The sequence below is a fragment of the Zonotrichia albicollis genome, chromosome 3 (assembly GCF_047830755.1).
Source record: "Zonotrichia albicollis isolate bZonAlb1 chromosome 3, bZonAlb1.hap1, whole genome shotgun sequence".
NCBI classification, from domain to species: domain Eukaryota; kingdom Metazoa; phylum Chordata; class Aves; order Passeriformes; family Passerellidae; genus Zonotrichia; species Zonotrichia albicollis.
In genome coordinates, this window is record NC_133821.1 from 14,996,454 (window position 1) to 15,018,964 (window position 22,511).

The 22,511-nt window shown below is 45.1% G+C and overlaps 1 protein-coding gene across 1 annotated transcript in view; it reads right to left on the reverse strand.

The window, feature by feature from the left end:
- Positions 1–11,872, reverse strand: part of COQ8A (coenzyme Q8A) — a 43,271-nt gene extending 31,399 nt beyond the window's left edge. Inside the window, exon 1 of the mRNA XM_005488472.4 lies at positions 11,714–11,872. The gene's annotated coding sequence lies outside the window, so the exon portion shown is untranslated. The remainder of the gene's footprint in view (positions 1–11,713) is intronic.
- Positions 11,873–22,511: the final 10,639 nt, after the last annotated feature.

Here is a 22,511-nt window from a genome sequence, read left to right on the forward strand (position 1 = left end):
AAGTTTGCAGCAGGTTTCGTGTCCCCTAAGAGCTGGTAGCAGATACCTGGGAAATCTCTTCCTGCTCTGGCAAGCCACCATGGGAACCTGTGTGCAGCCCAGAGAGCACCCAGGCCAGCCTGAGGGCCTGCTTAGCTGATCTTACCAGGAAAAGAGAATTCTCCTTGTTCTCAGGAGTTAGGATAACTTTCCAGGACTCTACACAAATATCCAAGTTACCATTGACCACGGCAAGCAAAGACAGTAAATGTCAGTGAACACTACAAAGATTGTCTTGATTCCTTCCAGATGTTAGAAGTGGATTAAAAACATTAACATTTGACCTTTAATTATTATGGAGCCTTGGAACATGTTCTCAGGTCCTGACAGCACTGATGAAGTTCACTGTCACATTCCATCCCTGCCCTGGAGTTATGCCGTTATGCCTGCTTATTTTACATAGCTGAATTTCTTTACTCCCACACCAGTGATTAAGCTTTTTCCATCCTCCAAAGGTAACCTGCTTCATAGTCTGTTCTGTCCCCAACTTGTAGCTTGTAATGATTTGGAGAGAAAAAAAATAAGTTCTGACTGCAATAGGTAGAGAGCACTAGCCTAAGGCCACATATTTATTTCCTAGGTCGGTACACAAGTATCAATCAGTTTTTAGAAGATAACCTGTCAACATGTACATATACTCAACTATAAATGTTAATATACTGATGTGTACAAGAGGTCTTCAGTTAACTCCACTACTTTTGATTGGAAGTTTAAGCATGCTCACAACACCTACTTACTACAGCATTTGCAAAGTGCTGCACTAGAGTCAATTTTTGACTCAGCCCCCCTTCCTTTTCAAGGGTTCCATCTCAGATTTGGAACAGCCTGTGCCACTTCAGTGTCCTCAGCTACAAACTGGGCACTGCAGGATGGAGGACAGTGTGTCTGACAAGAGTGATTTCCATCAACTCCTTTGGCTCAGCCTAGAACCAAGCTCAGGCTCAGCACAGTGGCTGTCCTACATCACCGTGGTTCATGTAAACAAACCCAGGGGTTTGGGTGCAAAACCATTTTGCAGGGGAGATTTTCACCTGCTTATTTCACTCATCTGCTACACCCTTCAAGCACAGACAGGGTCACAGTTCCAGGACTGGCTCAGCTGCACGTGCCCATCTTTACTGACACAGAACACAGAGACATGCAGTTGGAACAAGATGCTGACCAAGCTCCAACTTTGCCCATACAGCAGTCTCTGTAATGATTTGGAGAGGAAAAAAATGTTCTGACTGCAATAGGTAGAGAGCGCTAGTCTAAGGCCATATATTTATTTCCAAGGTAGATACACAGGTATCAATCAATTTTTAGAAGATAAGTTGTCAACATGCACATTTACTCAACTATAAATGTTAATATACTGATGTATCAAGTGGTCTTGAGTCAAAGCACACAAAGCATTACATCCAGCTGCAGACCACAAGCACCTGGATCCAGTTACCTTCTCAGGAAACACAAGCCCTGTCTCAAACATATTTGGTGTACCTGTCATGAAGGAGAAGAATGGACTGCTAAAGCTAAATTTCTGTCTAAGTACACAAATTTGCTGCAATCACACAGATTACTACAGCTGAACTTCAGAGAGACGTTATTATGCAGATGCAGGATAAAGCTCAGTTACTGGGATATTTGTTCAACCACTGTTTTATCAGTGATCAAAATCTGGAACAAGCACTGCAGCCAGGAGTGTTACACTTAGATGTTGTAAGTGCAATAAAGGACAGTCAAGGGCTTACAGGGAATCTGGGCATAACAGGTTAGCTGCAAAAATAAAACTCAAGCCCACCTAGGTAATTTTTCTGTGGTTCTCACCACAAGACCTATCCATATGCTCCAGGTCTCTAAGTGTTACTCCTGCATCTCTCTGAGTTCAACCACTACAATTTGTTTTAACCTTGTGTAATGCACTTTTAAGCTCAAAAGTTGCCTGTCAGGTAAGGAAATCTACTCTGTCAACAGGAAGTGTTTTTCTACCCCTACATCTTCACACTGGAAATTTCCACATGGATCTCACCCAAAGCATTTATTTGCAGGCTGTCCCTGCAATTCAGAGCCAGGCAAAGAAATCAGCCATCAACCCAATACTGTCCCAGCTCAAATGAGACCATTCAAAGGTTGCCACTATTAAGAAATAAGTGCTTTTGTGATCACAAGTATTAACAGCAAGAAAAGCTTGAGTGCAAAAAAAGTTCATTTCCTCCATCCCAAGAAGGGCAACAAAAGGTAAGCCAATAGAGACTTGGACAGCACACACAAAAACAAATCCACTTTTAACATGTATTCTTACTAATCAATACTAGTAAAACTATACACTTCTTTCACCCCAAACCAGCCAAAGACCTTGTTATGATATGCTAAATGTGTGCTTTTTAAAAGAAATAAATCTCCAAACAAAATTTCAGGGAAGCTAATGCAGCCACAAGTAGAAAACATACATTGCACAATACTCATTCAACCCTGCACTGCTAAATATATCAACATGCAAAGAGGACCTACTGCCCTGCACAGCTACAAGACACTGCACGGGGCAAATTCTTACCAATCTCTCTCTGACTTCTATTTTATCAGCCCCACTTACTCTGCAGAGCAGCTGGAACCACCTAGGTACCAGGTAAGTGGTTTGTTAGCTCAGAAGCATCAGCAACATGCTCCTATGCAGTGCTGCCAAAAGACAGGCTATTCTAAATAAAATATATGCCAAATAATCAAGGAGGTAAAACACTACACACAAAGACAAACAAACAAAAAAAAAATTTTAACCAAAATCCAAACATTAGGATTTTTTTTTTTAATGAAAAGGCAATAAGCACAAGGAAGGACTTAATTGCTTAAACCCCAAAAACTGAGACAGGAAGCACACACTTCTGAGAAGGTTGGTAGTATACCAAACAACTACACTTCTGTTAATTTCCAGCACAGACAGCAGGCAAGGCATTTTTCCCCCTTAAGTTCTATTCCTACCCTAAATCAATAAATACAGTATAAGCAAGCTCTCTCAGAAGGAGATTTAGGGAGTGGTTCCAAATGGAATTAGCCCAAGTGTACAAGGCCTGTATCACACTTGCCTTGCTCCCTGAGGATTCTCTATGTAGCCCTGGCAGAGTGGGGCACTGCCAGCACAGGGCAGGGACAGGTCAGTGGTGTCTGCACAAGCTGTCAGTGCCTCTGACCTGGCCTGAAGAGGGCTGACAAGTGTGGATGCTGAGCCCTTTTCCAAAAATAGGCAGGGTCACAGATTTGGCTTAGTAAGCTTCTCCCAGGTGAATGAAGCCCTGGAAAGCCCCCAGGCCTTCCAGCACTGGGGAACTCAAGCCAGGGCACCCTCAGACACCAGGCAAGGTGCCCACAGTGGGCAGAGGCTCCTGCAGGTCAGATATCACCTGATTCAGAGCCCTGTTCTTACAGCAAAACCAAACCAGTGCTGGATCCTCCTGTGAGCAGCAATCAGCCTCACAGCCCACTATCCTCTGGAGCCACTGACTGCCAAGTGTTCCCTCCCCTTTTCAACATTCCCGTCTATTGGACTGAAGGTTTAAGCAAGTGCAGCTTGCTTATCACTCAGCTTATCAGAGGCCAGTAACAGAAACCAAGAGCCTGGCTACAACCAACACAAGAAATCATGGATTTATCCCACTTTAAAACCACATTCTTCCATTTATTCCCTTTCTTTTCCATGTGCTAAAGTGTGCTCATACAGTCACACAGATCTGCTTGAGACTCCAGGAGCTTTCCTCCAGATGCTTGTACAGTGAAAAGTTTTACTCAGATACACATATGCATACACACACACATATATAGGATGGACCAAGTTTAAACACAAGATTTCTAATCATACAAATAGCAGAAATATATCTGAAAGTTTTCTGTGCATGACAACACGGCCTCTTTCAGTTTATGGCAACTACTACTACCAAACACTGTTGAATAATTTAAAAACCAAAACAACATACGTTGCCATCATCCTTCAACTCAAAACAAACTGACCAAAGAAAAAACATCCAAAAAATCCCCAAACAAAACCAGAGCAGCTTTACAGCAGCCCATATTCCCTCCATCAGGTCTGCAGTTTTAGCTGCCTTCTTTAGCTTCAACTTTTATTCTAAATAAATGAAAATAAAGAATAAAATAATATTAGCTTGGACAGGTAGTAAGGCAGATAATCAGATATCACATATCAAAAAAACAGCCTCTACATCTTCCCTCTCTCCATTATCCTTTATTAAAGCATTGTTATCTTGGTTGTATCCAAACAAGGACTAAAACCCTGGCTTCAGTATAACCACCCACACCATCAGAGCAAGTGTGGCAAGAGTATAATGAAATAAAAATAATAAACACCACAAACAAGATGCAGAAGGCCAGATACTCAGGACATTGTTCCATGGCCATGAAACAAAAGTAGGCTAAGTTCAATATAACTATTATTCATTAAGCTGCTCTGTAACTGTTCTTTTAGAGATTTTTTCCCATTTCTTTTTATGTTTGTTGCCATACCAACCCTTTGATGTGATCCTTCCATTCATGGCCTTTTTCAGTTCCATCACACACCTCCCCAGCAGTTCCTTTGATACCAGATTGCCAGGTCCCTGCCTAGATGTATTTTCATTAGCTGGATTCCTTGGGTTGCAGCTGACCCAAATTTTAACCATGCAGGGCACAAAACCAGCATTTTAAAAGGAAGAAGTTGTCCTCATCCTTCAAACCAAACTGCAAATCCACCTTGCTTATCCTTCATTCTCCCCTTCTCCATAACTCCAATACATTGCAGCTCCAAAAGAAATGTTTTTAAAGATGTGACCTGTAGCAGAAGTGAGGAGCCCTAGATTTGATCCTGCCCTGTGGCCTGCACTCAAGCCCCCTTCAGCTGAATTCTTCAAGCTTTACAGCACCCTTCCTCTGAAAGCTGCTTTACAGCACCCTTCCCCAAAGCACTCTGCCAATGCCATTTAAAACAAACACCTCTCAAGGGCAAGCAGAACTGCTTTGCTCCCTAATCACTACAATAACAGTACTGATAAAAATGGGCAGCTGGGCACACAAATGCCTCTTTCCAACAAAATTCAGAAGGCTTAGCACTCATTTTTGGCAAATTACAATTAGTTCAAAACACAATTTTCCCCATAAATGGCTTGACACACATAAGAGTGAAAAGAATGCTTGGACACTTCAGCAAGGCCTGCTTTATTTTAGGCACAAATACATCCCTGAATGCTCTGGACCAGCAGTCCTGTTTACTTCTCTCTGGACAATGTCTGGGGAATGCAACAGCACAGTTACAGCCCACATGCCTGGAATTAACACAGTCCCCTTCTACCCACAGATGGAAATGAGCTACACAGACCTGGAAATAATTTAGCCACAATTAAGATTTACCACAATTAAGAGAGCACAAGGCTCACTACAGGTCACTCCTGACATGCCTTGACACAGTGCACCAATAAATCCTGCCCTGGGCACACACTGTTGGCTGCTACACTGAGGGAGATCCAACTCAGTGGCTGTGATTCTAAGGTCACTGCTCATTCACTGTTCCCCAAAAATTTCATCTCTGTCTGCTCCTGAGAATTAAGTCTTTGCAGTTGGGGGCCCAAAATAATAATTTAAAAAAAAATCCATTTATCCCAATTGCAAGGCAAAAAGTTTTGGGCCATGGGGATGGATTTCAAGCTGGAGTTGTATTTATATCCAGCACACAATCTTTGTATTACCTCTGCTACCAAGAGGAAAGGAAGAAAGAATAAGAGGACAAGGGAAAAAAAGAGTTTTCTCTTCTGTTTATGCAGTGGGCTGTGCTTATAAATGCATTGCACTGCATCCTCTGCTTAGCTCAAAAGCCTTAAGTGTAAATTTAATCACATTAATCCAGAGTTCATCAGAATTATTCATGTTACTTCCCATGCATGTAGATCTTTCACTCAGCAACAAGGACAACAGTATATTAAAATCAAAATGGAGCATGACCTCCAAGCACACAGATTATTGGAGATTCTGGCAGATGCAATATTGGAAGCCTGTACTTAGGAAACAGAACTCCTACAAGATGAAACCTTTATTTAGGTTTATGGCAAGTTTACACAAAAGCACAGTTCACTAGTTCCAAGTCACCCCATCAATGGGAACATACAGCATTACTTGAGAAGATAAATCCCCCACACTAAAGTTCTTCACTGATCAAACCCAAACACTGACCTTCAAACAAAATCTGAGCACTACAAACACCTTGAGATCATCAAAGCCCAGCTCCCTCTGATGCACAGTTCTGCACAGGAATCAACAGAGCTCCCCTGAATTAGAATATAAAGTATAAATTGTGCCCTGAATTGGAATATAAAGTATAAATTACTCTGAATTAGAATATAAAGTATAAATTAAGGAGGTTATCAACTTGCAGTAATTTTTTTTTGTATACCCTGTTATGGTACGACTGTTTTTCCTGGAAGTTTTGACTTTCCAAAAGCACACCAAGGTTAATTTAGGAACTAGAAACTGATAAAGTGCTGTGCCTCACAAACAAGTGCAGATTCCTTTAGACTCGAATGCACCACTACTTAATGCACAAGTCTTGAGAAAAATAGCAGCTCTTCCTCTTGCATTCAAACACACAACTCTCTTCACTTGTAACTCAAAAAGCTCAGGAAAGGGCACTGATACCACAGTTGTATACTTTAGAGGAAGAGAACAGGTGATCTACCCAAACTTACCCTGCTTGTCAGGCACAGGGCTGGGAACAATCCCAGTGCTCTCCACAGTGATCCTGACAGCACACAGCCTATCCCTAAGAGTCCTCTCAACACCCACCTCTGTAGATTAAACACAAACAAGGATTTAGAGCTGCTTTGCTGACCACCTAAACCACATATTGCCAATAGTCACCATTAAATGCCACATGAACAGTGGCTTCTAGTCAGAACCTCTGTAAGAACCAAACACAGCCTGTACCTGAGCTGTGCAGCTGCTCTTCCTCAGGAATAAGAAGGGATTTTCCTTATCACCCTTTGTGTACACCAGACTCTTGCACAGCACACCCCAAGTCAGTAAGTGGCACCCCACAGGTCACTCTGGGTGGCAGAGACAGCCCCTGTGCTGAGAGCTGTCCCCTCTGTCACCTCTGGGAGCAGCAGGCAAACCCCACAGCCATTGATCCCACTATTGATCCTGCAGGCATTCCTGGCTGTATCCATCTCATGGCTTCCAACCTTGCCCTAGAAACTGGGGGTAAGTTCCAATTTAGCAATTTACAACACATCCTGGTCTATTCATAGCCGTCTGACACACCAGAGCCCTGGCTGTGAGAGCTTCCATTTTTCTGGCTGTGCCAAATCCTCCCTGCAACAAGAGCACCATAGGCAAAAAAAAAGACCATCTCAAGAAGACCTAAGATGATCTCTGTGCTGCAGGGGAACATGGTCTATCAGAACCTAACCCCTGTGCTGAGAGCTGTCCCCTCTGTCACCTCTAGGAGCAGCAGGCAAACCCCACAGCCATTGATCCCACTATTGATCCTGCAGGCATTCCGGGCTGTATCCATCTCATGGCTTCCAACCTTGCCCTAGAAACTGGGGGTAAGTTCCAATTTAGCAACTTACAACACATCCTGGTCTATTCATAGCCCCCTGGCTGTGAGAGCTCCCATTTTTCTGGCTGTGCCAAATCCTCCCTGCAACAAGAGCACCACAGGCAAAAAGAAAAAGACCAAAGATGATTTCTGTGCTGCAGGGGAACACTGTCTGTCAGAACCTCCAGCTCCTGCATGGCAGCTCTGCCACAGACAAGTTATTGCTGTTTGCTCCTGATCCCCACACATAGGTAGTTATTACACTAGGATAAACAAGAGTAATGAACTCTATATTTCTCTTATAGCTAAGCCTAACCTGACACAGAATCTGTAATCCACAATTGTTTATGCTCTCTATGTATAGACTTTATGAATTCACATTTGCATAGCATAAATACATTGCCTTTCCAAACTAGAAAAACCAAAGCTTTTTGCAGCTCATACAGTTAAAAAAATAAAAATCCCCAAACTCCAAGTGAGTTCTGAAAGGCCATGCTCCACAATGCTTTGCTGTGCAATGTAAAATTGTATCAGGCTTACTGATTTCAGAAGGGTTCTCTAAAGGACACCCTCAATCCACTTGCAGTTTACTGCCCAGTCATTCTTATGCCATCTCTTCCCTAAATCCAAGTACTCTGTTGATGAGCACTTTGACCAGATCAAATTAGGATGAGGATTTAATCCCTCCAAATGGCACAATCCAGACAGCAGGAGAGCTGTGACATTTCAGAACAATGCCTAAAGCCCTTTTAGAGTTCACTTGTTCAGCAGACTCAGAAAAAAAAACCAAGGCATGCAACAGGTTAAAAAGGAGGCATGAATAGCAAAGAAAGGAGCCACATAAAAATCTAATCTACACCAAAAGCCAGGACAAACTACAGAGGAAAAACAAACACAGTAGGAGAACTTTGTAAGTGGAAGTTATCATGTGCACATCACAAAACAGCTCTAGGACCATACAGATCATCTTTTCCCATGCCTCTACACAAAGAATCTACAGTTTTCACAAAAAAGACAAAGTCTTCTGCAGCCTCCAAAAAAAACCCACCTGTTTTTAAACTGTGTATATGCATGTAGACTTGCTTAAGCAAACATATAAACTTGTATAGTTTATAAAAGCCAGCTCCACAGACTGACAGCTAAGTCTTTCAGAGCAAATAATGTCATTTTCTATGCTGTGAGAAGCACACAGAACATTTCAGAAAATGGATAGCTGGGAACTGAACATGCTTTATTTAGTTCCACACCTCTACTGACTGACAAAACACAAAAGCCATTAAAATGCCATTAAAATAAAGTGCAGAAACGCAACTGTGCAAAGAAAGGGCAAAACTTGAGTATCCAGTTATTTCTCGGGTCTTTTTCACCAGCTCAGATTGATTTAATTTTGCCATCTACCATAGAGGGGAAAGGGAGGTGAGAGGAACAAAACAAGTGGCATCTAAAAAACTGAGAAGCTCAAGACAAAAAAATTAAATGTGAAGATAGGAATGTGCCTATAAAATGAGTTTTCACTGCTGGGTGAGAAAGCAGTGATTGAACCCACGTCCTCACACTACTGAGCTTCACTGCCAGCTGGTATTTGAGCTCCACATGCAGATAACTGATTTTCTTCTTCAGATCTTGAAGGAAAGCAGGCACCCATAGCACAAGGCAGCACTTTTATAAAAGAAGCTGAAAGAGAAAGCTTTTCTCCTAAAGCTGCTCTGTTCCAGAATATACAGCTCCTTAAGGCAAAAAGGCTCCTCTTCCAGACTTTTTTCTTTTGTAATTTTAGAGGAAGAAGACAAGAAGACCTACATCCCACTGGAGATGTGATTGCTAAATGCTGCTCAGACTCACTGCCTCCATCCCAGGCTGGACTGTTCACCCAGCAGGACAGATGTAAGGAAAAGGGGAAATGCTTATTCATGCACTAAGCTAAGTCCTGAGATGTGTTTGACAAACCATCTGGATCAAACAATTTATCCCACACACACTGACACACAAGATGACAGACTATGAGACACACGTCATCCCTTGCACCCAGGTTAAGACAATGAAGAAAAAACAAATGCAGACAGAAAAAACCACCAACCTCTACCTTAAAAAACCCCAACTCCATAAGCAATCAACTAGTTTTGACATGAAAAATTAAGAAGCAGGAATTCAGCTCTTGTCCCTTGTTCTCTCTCAGTTTCCAGAAAAATAATACAGCCTGGCAAACAGGGTGTGAAACAACAGATCTCCACCTGCCTTTAAAAGGATTACTGGAAGACTAGGAAGCCAAAACAAGTCCAGGTCCTGCTGCATGGATGCACTGAGCTATTATTAACTTGTGTGAACTATCACAAATGAATTAACCAGAGCTGCACTGCACAGAATTCCCCTTGGCAGGAATGGAACAAGGGGATCAGCACTCAGACAGTAAAGGAGGCAATTCTCCACATCTGGCCCTTTCTTGTGCTCATCTCACCACCTCATTAATAAAAGGGAGACGCTGTCAAAGCACAGCAGGTCACCCACGTTTTTTCCCCACATCAAGTAAGACTGGACAATATGAAGCTGTTTATTCTAAGCATACTTTATTCAAGGTTACCAATGTCACTGCTACTTAACAGCAATGAAAAAAAAAATGTACAAAATACAAAAAGAACTCTCCTGGTCTAAGAGCAAGAAAGTTCTTGCTTGCTCTTGCTAGCTGCAGCTCCTGTGAACTAAACTCCTTCTGACAACATATGAATGTTCTTACCCCATGACAGAGAAATGCAAAACTGCCAATATACTTTAGACACCAATCTGCATTCAGTCTGTGTAATGAACAATTTCTTAATCCCTTCCTTTATTAAGTCTTTTATTGAGCTACTATTGATTTTGGCCACTACCCTTCTACATCCAGTGCTAAGATTTATTCTGCATATTCTTAATTAATACATCTGAGTCTAGTAAAACAATATAATTAAAAGACAAGCAACTCAGAAAAAAAATCATAAATTGTTAGGTCAATTCTTTTTAGGAAAATGATACTATCGGTTATTGAAAGAAAATTTAATTTCCTTTATTTTTCTTTATTTCCTTATTCCTTTCTTTTCCTTGAGTAACACTGACCACAAAGTATGGATTTTCATTGCATGGAGGGGAATACAGAGAATCTCCCCACCTACATTCCTGCCCTTGTTGGGCTATTAGAAATAGTGTTATTCCTTGTTATACAGTCCTGCAGAAATGAAAATGGTCAGTAACCATGAAAACAACATTGTACAGTGTTGTTTGAAACCAAACTTTCATATTTGCAGTTATCTATAGGTCGCTTGTTCGACGTCTGTTTAAAACTAAGTATCTCCCCATCAGTTCCCGTTCACATTGTTACAAAGACATCACAAGCCTGTTTGCCTATAGAAAGATTATTTCCTCAGGCACTTTACCAGGGGGCTCAGAGGTTTTTTTTTACCCTCATTTCAGCCACAAGCAAGGCTTTAAAACAGCCAGCATCTTTATTTTACAGACGCGCGGATGGGTCCCAGCGGCAGAGAGCAGCGAGGCTGCAAGCGGGAGCAGCCCGGAAAGCAGCGCAGCACCGGCTCCGCGGGATATCCTGGGCAGGGCGCGTTCCCGGCGGAGCGGGACAGGGAATTCCCACTTTCCCCGATCCCCTGAGGCTGCGCTCCCCGCTCAGCCCGCGCATCTCCCCGGCTGCGCTGAGGCGCCGGGCCCGGGCAGGAGGCGGGACCCGGCCGGCCCCGCTCTCACCCCGCCGGGACGCGGCCAAGGGCACGGCAAGGCCGCGGCCCCAGGTTCCTCCTGCCCGGGCGCAGCCCCGCAGCCCCACTGCCGCCATCGGCCCCCGGACCCCGCACACGTCCCCCTGCCCGCCGGGGAACGAGTCCCGGGCGAGCGACCCCCGGCCCGAGGCGCCGCGCCGGGCACGGGCGTGCTCCCCGCGGCAGCGCCGGTGCCGCCATCACCGCACCCCTTCCCGCACCGCTGCCCCGCATGGCAACGGGCGAGCTCCCACAGTCGAGGCACCGCCACTACCGGGGGCACTGCCACTACCGGGTGCTCCGCTGCCCCCACCACGCCGCACAGCCCGGCACAGGCCTCCCCTACCCAGCCTGGCCCCTCCACTGCCGCGGTCGCTTCCCATACCCTGGTCCGGCACAGCCCAGCGGCCACGCTCGGTTCAGCTCGGCTCGGTCCGTTCAGCTCGGCGGCCGCGGCCCGGGCCCGCACGCCTGTTTACCGCCGCCACCGCCCCCGGCCGCGGCCGGGCCGCTCGCCCCGCCCCCGCCGCGCTCCCATTGGCGAAGCCCGCGCCCCCCGCACCTCCGCCAATGGGCGGCGGGCTCGGGCGGGGCTCCGGCCAATGCGGGGCGGGCCCGGCGCGGCGCGCGCGGCGGCTGCAGGGGGACGTGAGGCCCGTGAGGTCCGTGCGGCGGCGGGCGGGGGGGGCGCGGGCGGCGGGTGAGGCGTGAGGAGCGTGTGCTGCGAGCGGGGCGGCGACAGCCGCCGTCTGTCCGCGCTGGGCTGGCTCCCCCCGGGCTGCGCTGCTCCAGCGAACGGGGACCGCCCGGTGCGGTGTCAGTGGGAGGTGGCGGCGTCTGGGACGGGGGAGGGGATCCCGCGGTGGGAATGGATAAGGTGGGCTCGGGAGGCCGGGAGGTCGCTGCTGCGGCCGTCCCACATTCCCCGTTAATGTGCATGGGGAGATGGGCAGGGGCCCCGCGCCCGGCATGGTCCAGGGAAATGCCAGGCGGAGGGAGCAGTTCCCGATTCGTGGCGCTCCGTGTCCGGGAAAGGTTCGTCTGTGGCTGCCTGTGTGGTTTGTCAAAGCAGCGTGTCACGCAGGCACTGGGAACTGGTCAGGTTGTTGGGAAATGCTGGTGTGCACATTGGAAACAAACGCGGTGCCTTGTTCCCCGCAGGTCGATGCCGGGGATGCGAGGGGATCACAGCATCAGCCGGCTCCCGGCTTGTCTGGATGCTCTGGTAAGCGCCCGCCGCTGTCAGCAACTTTCCCGTCTGAAAAATAACAATACAGTCGTTCTGGGGCATTTGCCACATGGCTGCATCAGTGCAGGAGTACATTCGGATGAGGTTTGGAGATGAAATCATTCGTTCCTTCCTAAACCAAACAGGATTCATAATCCTTCTCCAGTTGTAGCATAACTTGCGGGAGTGACCAACAAACAGCCCCGAGCTTTAATTTCACCATTGTCAATTGCTTGTTTTGGCTGACCTTTTCAGCTAACTAGTAGCTTGAATTGAGCACTTAAATCCACACCAGAGGACCTGTATCTAAGTCAGTAGGAGTTGTGGATGCTGTGAATTGTAAAGTCAGTAGGAATTGTGGATGCTGTGGATTTGTGAAGAAGGAAAATGGATAAATGGTCTGCTCTAAGTGTGTAGAGAGGTTGAACTGTACAAAACTGTTAATATCACTGCCAATCTCCTATTGCCAAAATTGCCCTCCTCTGTAGAGGGAGACAATTATTATCTCCAGCTGCTCAGACCAAAGATTGTTTGGCAGCTATTTATTGTTCAAGTATTACACATATTCCTTTATGTTTAAAAAAAAAAAAAAAATTGCATCTTCCCCAAGCCCCTCTCAGCTTTCCACATAAACCCTGAGAAGGTCTCTGTAAAGCACTGAACAGACAGCTACAAATAAATTTAACAAAATTAATCACCCAAACATTATTGAATTAGAAGCCAGCTCCAATCAGGACTAAAAAGGCTGGATTTGAAGTTGAAAGGTGAAAAAAGAAACAGTTCCCTGGGAAGGGCACATTGTTGAAATAAATGCTTAACACACAGGCTGTGTGTAAACAAAATATATCTGAAATGGAAAGGGCAAACACAATACTTGATAAGGGATGGAGGGATGTAGATGAAGAAAAAATATAACTGTAATAAGATACCAGCCTTGAGAAGTTTTGTCCAAAAAATGCCTCATTTTTTCAGTTCACTACTCACATCTGTGGAAATATACACAAATTAATTGTTCTATTTGTGGTTAGGTTCACACTATTTCTAATAAAGGAAAGGTCATGTATGCCCTCATCTGGAAAGAGACAAGTTGTAGGTGTCTTTTCTAATGCCACCCATTAGAAATGGATGCTGGATTTGGATGGCAGTGCTCAGTTTCTGTGTAACATCACTTTGCTTGCATCAGCTCGGCATTAATTGTGAAACACCTTACTCACAGTGCTGAGCACGGAGAACTGGAGGCTTTCTGCATGAGCAGGCTGCCACAGTTTGAGATGGAGGCAGAGCAAGGCCAGGGTGAAGCTCTCCCCATCTCTCAGAGACAGGCCTGGCTGCTTCCCCTCATTCACACGTGGTTAAACCATTGGATATTTCTGCTGCTGCTGCTGTTCAATTTGCATCACACCTTCTCCTGCCAGACTTTCTGCAGCCTTAAAAGACCCATTGAACTTGAGCTCTTTCTGTACATAAAGAAGAGAGAAGTGTCTGTATTCCCACCTAATTTGGAGTGCAAAGAGGTAGAAATGAAAGCTGGACTGAAGCTGATGGGAAAAAATAGTGTATGTCCCTCTCTGTTACTTTTTAGTTCTTAGGGGGAACAGGGACAGGACACCCAGGACTCAATCCAGAGGTTAATTTTGCCTACTTTGTCCACAGTCCTGAATAAAAAGTTGAACATGATACATATATATGAAGTGCTGGGAGAGCTGTTCCATGGCAGATCTCCCTGTAAAGTGAGGAAAAATGGTAACAGAGAAAAAAATATTGTCAGTATTTGGGATTGGTTTAGTGCTACCAATTGTGAGATTGACAGCCTTTGATCCCGAAAAAAAGAAGTGTTGTAGGTGGGAAATAGACCAGGGAGCCATCCTTTTCTTCAGAAAGGGTTTCAGTGGTTTATGTAAAGCCTTGTTGGCTGTTTGGGGTGTTCAAATTCAGGTTCCCTTCTCTGCTTGGGAAGACTTAACAGCACCCCACACACTGAGACCCTAATCATTATGCTCTTGTCTTCTCTCTTCAGCCTTACTCATATTATTTAATGGGAAAGTTCAGCAGGAGGAAATGGGGATGGAGCAATCCTCCAAATCCCAGACAAATCTGCAGCCAGGCCTTGTGCAAACTGTGCCTTGTGCAGTGGCAGGAGAGGACAGCAACCCTGTGGGATCAGCCCAGGCTGCCCCATTCTGGTTTTGTGCCCTCCACCAAAGCAGTGCAGGTGAAACAGCAGCTTCATGCAGGCCCTGACTCTGGGCAGGGTTTGTGTAGAAGCTGATCTGCTGAGTGTGCTGTGCAAACATTAACTCATAAAGCCCTTCCAAGCAGGGTAGAGGGAAGAAATCCAGTCCCTACAGGGAGGTCCTTTTTCCTCCTTGTCCTGTAGGGACACAGGACAAGGAGGAATGGATTCAAACTAAAAGAAAGCAGACTTAGGATAGACATTAAAAAAATTCTTTACTGTGAGGGTGGTGAGGCCCTGGCACAGGCTGCCCAGAGAAGCTGTGGCTGCCCCATCCCTGGAAGTGCTCAAGGCCAGGTTGGATGGGGCTCTGAGCAACCTGGGCTGCTGGAAGGTGTCCCTGCCCATGGCAGAGGGTTAAACTAGTCAAATTTTAAGGTCCCTTCCAACCCAAACTATTCTATGATTCTATGAAACCTCTTTGTAAATACCTAAACACTGACATCCACGTGACAGCAGAATGAGGTTGTTGCAGGTTAAAAGGCTTTGCATCAGTGTCTAAATCCCATGTAATTTTTGTGCTGTATACCTGCACTCTTTTGGAGGTGTGTGCAGTGCAGAGATGAATTTGCAGAGCAAGCCAAAGCAGTCCTGTGAAAAAGCAAGTTCCTAGACTTTGAGGAGTCTCTTGATTAGATATAAAGAATAAGAAGTGAACATTATTAATAAATCAGCTAAAACACATTTTTTGCAATACAGCTGTCATTTTCTTCTTGTAGCTTACTTGGTAGTGTTCTGTTCAATCAAATTTCAACATACTGCCTTATCTAGAAACATTTCTGTGAGCATTTCTAGCAAGAAACTTACAACTATGAAGAGTATATAAATCAGTCTTTTATTAAATTATAATAAAATTATGAGTTTGATTATAGTAATATTAATTATTATAAAGCTATAAATACTACAATGATCTATCTATCCTCATGATAGATATAAATATAATCAAAACTATAATAAATTTAAATTATAACTAATAGTTACAATTTACCTATGTCAGAGTCACACTCCCACAGAGTGGGAGTTTTAACCTACTAAGGTTAAAAGGATATGTTCAGGATCATTTAATTCTCAAATTTCCTCATTTTCCTCAAAGCCTTGTACAAAGTGGGACACGTTCCCAGAGAGGAATGAGCCAGAAGGGCCAAACTTTTGCAAACAGAAGAAGTTAGAGAACCAGAGCCTGGAAGGATCTTTGGGCCCTGAAGTAAGAAGGCCTCAATTGCAACAGAAAATTACTATAGGCAGACTACTGACCTGCAGAATAAAAAGGTAATGGAGCCTCAATTAAGCAGCAGTTGGTCATTTAATTAGGTTGACAAGTGTCCAGGCTGTTCAGAGAATTCTCTTGCATAGGACAGGCCCAAGCTGTTTCTCCAACCACAATGTGTGTGGTTGGACTCAATGAACTTGGAGGTCTTCTCCAACCTTAATGATTCTAGGAATCTCTAATATAAGTCACCATCCTTCTCTTGTGTTCACACAGCTAACCACAAAGCAAAAGCTCCTCTGGAAGTGTTTCCCTCAGTCCTCCTTCTCCAAGCAACTTCTGGGGCTCAGATGAGCTACCTCTTGAGAGGTTTTGCCTCATATTCTCTAGAGGGTAATTTTTTCAGGGCAGATGGAATGTCTTCTCTGACTCTGTGGATTTATGGCGTCCCATCAACATAATAATACAGGGATGATGATGATGAAGTGGAACAGCTCAAGTGGAAGTCACTGGACAGGTGGCTTGGTTTTAGTTGTTAGCTTTCAAAACTTTGGCAGGTGTCAGTGATGCTGTTTGTACCATATGTTATTTATATGGCTTTTTTTATGGGCAAGAATGAGAACAAGAGCTCTCAGAGAAATGGCATCTCACTGACTCAGTCAATGGTAGATGCACATCCAGTATCATCACAGCATCCAAATGATGAGCTATTTTTGTTAAGCTTAGTACTGCTCTGCTTTCTTAACTGTGTATTTTCATCCCAAAGTATTCTGGCATTCATTGCACTTGCCCTGCCTTTTTCTCTCTCCGCTCACTGCAAAGGGACAGAGACAAGATGCCATCTCAGTTAGTACTTTAATTTTAAGATGATTTAGTGCTGTCAGAAGTGGGTGGTGTGGCAGTTCTCAAGATCAATATTTTCTGTCCAAGAGGAAGTGATAGTACAGGGAACAGGACAGATATTTCCTAGAATCACAGAATATGCTGAGTTGGAAGGGACCCACAAGGATCATCAACTCCAACTTGTGGGCCTGCACAGGACACCACAAGATTCACACCAAATGCCTGACTTTATTGACAAACACCTCATGGATTATGCCAGGCTTGATGCTTCCCTGGGGAGCCTGTTCCAGTCCCCAACCACCCTCTGCCTAAAGAACCTTTTCCTAATATCCAACCTAAACCCCCCCTGACATGGCTTTATTCCCATTCATGTCACTGGCCACCACAGGGAAATTTCATGATTCCCACCCCTGTTTTCCTTCTGGAGCTTTCAGTGAGCAGCCTTGCTCTGCACAGCTGGAGAGGGCAGGGAGTGCCAGTGGGGCTGGCAGGTTCTGTGGAGGAGAGGGGACTGCTGAAGGACTGTCCTGTCCCCTCACTGAGAAAAGGGAAGGTGAAGACACAAAACCCTTCCCCTTGCCCCCTGTGTTTTCCTCTCTGTCACTAAGTGGAAGAAAAGGATACCAGTCCTTGTTTTTGGGTTAGTGTGTGGGACAGTGCAGGGCAAGGACAGGCACCCTGCCACCTTAGCAATTTATACAGTCAAACATTCACAATGTTAGCCTTGCCAGTTCCAATCCTGTTGCACAACAGTGCTTTTTATGGGTGTTGAGCAAAGCCATTTTGAATGAGATGAAGAGTGCAGTAGCCTGATTTGCAGCTGTGTGCCTCAAGAACGTGGCATTTCTGTTTCTCTGTTAAACACTATTCAATTTGTCTGGACTGGCCAGATCAGTTGTTTCTGCTCATTGTAAATTTCTTAGTTTGGTGTTTTGCTCTCTCCTCTTGACACCTGATTGTTTACATGTACCTCAGCCCATCCTGGACAAGGTGGGAAGGCTCAGTTCTTTGCAGCTTCCAGCCAGGATTCACTTTACAGATGATAACTGGCAAAGCCATTCACCCCCTGGGCAAACATGGCAAATTAATTTTAAAGCCAGGCAAACAGGAACAAGTTCTTTGCCTGCATTTAGCCACTCTGGAAAGCCTTTTGCCAAGGACAGAAGGGTTATCTGAACAATTTGGGCAGAGTTGTTCTAAATGGGAGGACAGGCTGGAGCCAGAGAGCATGGGAGAAACAGAGTTATTTGTGAACACTTTACTGGAACTAAGAATTAACATCATAGTTCTGCTGGTTAATGGCAAAGTGTGCTGCCAATCCCAGCCACTGCCCCAGCTTTTGGCACAGCATTGCCATGTCTCACAGAGCTGGGGAGCAGTGAGCCGCCTTGCCCTAGCCTGGAATCATCCCCAGGATACCTTGTTTTCTTTCACTGCTCTGAAGCCAGTGCTTGTTCTGGCTTCCTGCCTCGCTGTTCCAAACACAGCAAGGTGTGGGATGGAGACTGGAAACTGCAGGCTGTTTCTGAGTGCCTGTGTGGCAAATGGACAAACTCACAACCTCCATCCACTTGCCACATGATGATTCACAGATAGTCATGACAATTTACTTTAGCAGTCAGTCTGCAGGGATGTTGTGGCTTTAAAAACCAAAAGCCAAAACCAGTATGGGAAAGCAGGACTGTTGCTACCTTTGGATGCTGACTGACCATTTTCCTGCTTTGCTGTGGCTATCAATCCAATTCCAGAGGCCAAGTGAGCAGGACTGCATGATCCAACCTCTGCTATCTACATCTGTGTCTGCATACCTGGACACAGAGACACCAACTGGGGGCAGAACACCCTGGCTGACACGTAGCAGAGTGCAACTAAGAGGGAGACACCAGCAATTAACAAGCCTCTGGTAGGAGTGACTGATTGAGAGATGCTCCAGACATCCAGGTTAAGCCCTTCATTTAACCCTGAGCAAATGATCCAACTCCTATCTGTAAAATAGGGTTAATGGCATTCTTCTGCTCTGTCGTGCTCCTAATGCCTAAAGAAGTGTTTGGAAAGCCTCAGTGGGAGCACAGCAGGAGGAATCTCAACTGCTCTGTGCTAGTGTGCAGGGAAAAGGGTTTCCTGAGAAGCAGCACTGCAGGTTCACTCTCTGCAGACACTTGTGAGATTTCCAGCCTGCAGGAGCCCAAGGTGTGAGCACAAAGATGTCCCTTTCCTTCAGCAGTCCCACCAGACACAGCATCTGAGGATGCAGCTGGACAGAGACTACACCCAGCACCATCCACTCAGTGCCCTGCAGCAACTTTGGCTGCAGCTGAGCTGCTGCTCTGCTTTCCCAGCACAGGAAATGTTACTCCTTTCCTGACATACAGATGTTCTCACTGTTCTGCAGCAGTGCTCCTGTTTCATGGCAGTGGTACACAGCATGTGCATCAAAAGTAGCAGAGAAGGTACCTTAACCCTTTACATGCTAAACGCCCTCATTTCCCCATCCTGTTTAAGTCCTCTTGCCAATTGATTCTTGCTTGTCCACCCAAATCATACAGACAGAAATCAGGGCAATTCTTTTCCATACTAAAGAAGAAAGTTAAACAGTTGTCATGCCCCTTGAAACTCACAGAACACTCAAGAAGAAGACTATTAGCACAATAGCTGGAGAACAAAAATAGCTCAAATCTGAACTTCCCAGAATATCACAAAGACTGTATTTGGTAGGGGCTTAAGGAGAGGGCATGTCTTTTCTGGCTTGATGAAGGGATGACATTCCTGTTTAGAACAGTTCTGTTAATGCTGCTGGCATTTTACTGCTACTAACTGTTGGTACACAGGATAGGTAGCTTTTAAAATAATCCTGAATCCTACCTTCAGCTCCAGGGATCTTGCTTGTCTTAACACCAGTTTTGAAGGAAGGCTCATATTCTGCAGCTCAGTGAAGTCAGGGAGAATGTAAATGCTTGTAGCTTAAGCTCTGTAAAGGTTGAAGATGGCATGGCATAAGGTAAATAGGCTGGATTTTCCACACTTTTACTTTATGCATTGTTCCTGATCTGCCTGAATGCAAGTTAGCTGTGGAGTTACTCATATTTTATACCAGGGTGAGCAAGGTCTCCTTGAAATCATAGAAACCAGGAGAAAACAGGCCTGATGCTTTTCCTACTCCACCCCCTTCAGCAAGGCAGGTTCAGGAGTGCCAGGCTTCCTGGCATTTATTTCAGCACAGATCTAACCCAGAGCTGGTTGTGGGAGCTGTCACTTACCTCAGGCTGCATTTGATAGGGCTCCAACAGTTCCCAGTTCTGGAAAACTTCCACTCCATCCACTTAGTCCTGTACCTGGCTCAGGTTTCTGTATCAAGGAGTTTAGCTAGTTCCACTTCAAAGTTTCTGCTTATTTAGATCTTTTTGATAGTGAGCCACAAATAGTGCTGAGCACTGACACCTCCCAAATTGTGCTCTTGGGCACCTGTCAAATGTATTGCACAAAGAAGATAACAGTTCATATTTGCTTAACTCCTTCAGTGCTCAGGGCAAAGAGCTTGGATTTAAGAGTGGCAAAAGGTGGGTAATAGCAAACCTGCAGCAAAGCAATATGTAAGAAAGAAGGAACGGTAATTGTGTGATGGTGTTTGATGCCATGATCTGATGTGGATCTTCCTTATGTATCCAAGCTCAAACCCAGCATGGTCATGAGGCCTTCCAGTACCCCAGGGGAGCCCAAATAAAGAGGGAGAGGCACTTTTTACAAACGCATGTCATGACAGGACAAGGGGGAATTGCTTCCAACTGAAAGACAGTAAATTTGGATTAGCTATTAGATTATTAAAATTCTTCACTGTGCTAGTGGTGAGACACTGGCACAGAGAAGTTGTGGCTGCCCATCCCTGGAAGTGTTCAAGGCCAGGCTGGATGAAGCAACCTGGTGTAGTAGAAGGTGTCCCTACCCATATGAAGGGGTTGGAACTAGATGATTTTAAGGTCCCTTCCCACCCAAACCATTCTATGATTCCATGATTTACTCTCTTGCTTTGTTTCCCACTTGTAGAATGAGAACAGCTCACATCACTTTACCTGGCTGAGGAAGAAAAGATAAATTCAATTAGGAATACAGTGTGTGTTTGGGGCACACAAACAGTGTTGTAGGAGAATTTCTGGCAAAGATACCACAACTCTCCAGACAGCTTTTTTACAAAACAACCAGGTTCAAGGAAATAAAATACCCCCTAGTCCTCCTGAGGCACAAACAACAGAGACTCAGAATGGTTTGGGTTGGAAGGGGCCTTAAAAACCATCCAGTACCAACCCCCCTGCCATGGGCAGGGACATTTTCCATTAGACCACGTTGCTCAAAGCCCATCCAACATTATCTAGCTTGTCCCTAAATTTCTCAGTACCAAGAGCTGGAAGGACAGCTGTGTTCTCTTTTTTCCTCCCAGATTAGCAAGACCTACTGGGATAAGGGACTGGAAGTGAGAGGAAGAATGACAAATCAGTAAGTATAATTATTCCTTTCCTTCTTGAAGATGCTCAGAAGAAATCTTTATGTAATAAATTGAATTTAGCAATGCCTGGGGGAGCCCCCTGACTTATGCTTGGGGCTTTGAGGAATGGAACTAGGACTGGATGATTTATTAAAAAAAGAAAGGGGGGAGAGAACCCAAACAAAATGCAGTGTAACAGCAGGACTGCAGTGCTGAACATGGCATCACACTGAAAGCAGCTGGTTTTAAATGAATTCTGGTTCAGCTTGAGCTTGTTCTCCCTGAAAGTCTCTCCCATGCTGGACCAAAACTAAAGCTGTGCTGAGGTGTGGGGTGCCTGCCTTTCTTTTTTTTTCCTGCCACGAAGGAGACTGCAGGGCCTTCAGCCTCTCTGAAACACAAGGGGCACAGGGCAGAGTATTTAAAATGGCTGGTACTTCTGCACATGGACCTGCTGCCCTCCCGTGGCTGCCAAGGAGCATCTCTAAAGCAGAAACTGAGATCAGGGACTGAGGGAAATAATAAAGAAAAATAACTCTATATTCAATTTAAACCAAACCCCAGTTTGAGTTTACAAGGAAGAGGAAATGGAAGTACCTCTGAGAGCAAGAACAAAGAGCCTGAAGTCAGGTTTGATGAATCAGACCAAAAGTATCAAATTAAAGCTGTGAGCTTCTGCAAGGACTATCCTGTTTCTGGTTTTTTCATTATGACTGTGATGCTTCTTGTGTATCCTCTGAGGACAGGGCTCATCTCCAGTCTCTGACACACAGAGACACTTCAGCAAAACAACCCCAGACCTCCCACCACAAGTTTCACTGGGGGGTTGCATTAGGCAGGCTCACCACTTGAGTTTTGCTCATGGACTTGGCTTCAGTCTTAGATCTTCAAGACTGATGTGTGCCCAAGCTGCATTTGAGAGTAGAAGCAGGCAAACACTCATTTCAGACTGGAGAGGAGGGGTGAGTGTGAGCAGGATATCCTCACACAGGAAAATGCCAACACATGGCACCTCCTAGAGGAATTGAGGTGCTGAGTGACACCAGCACAAGAAAGGTGTCCCCTCAGTGTAGCTGGCAGCTGTGCTGGTTCAGAGCATGCAGCAGTGACAGCAGTGAATGAACACATCAGGCTTTGCTGATTCAAGGTGCCAGGTCACTGAGTCAGTAGCAGCCAGCTGTGAGTAGGGTAAATC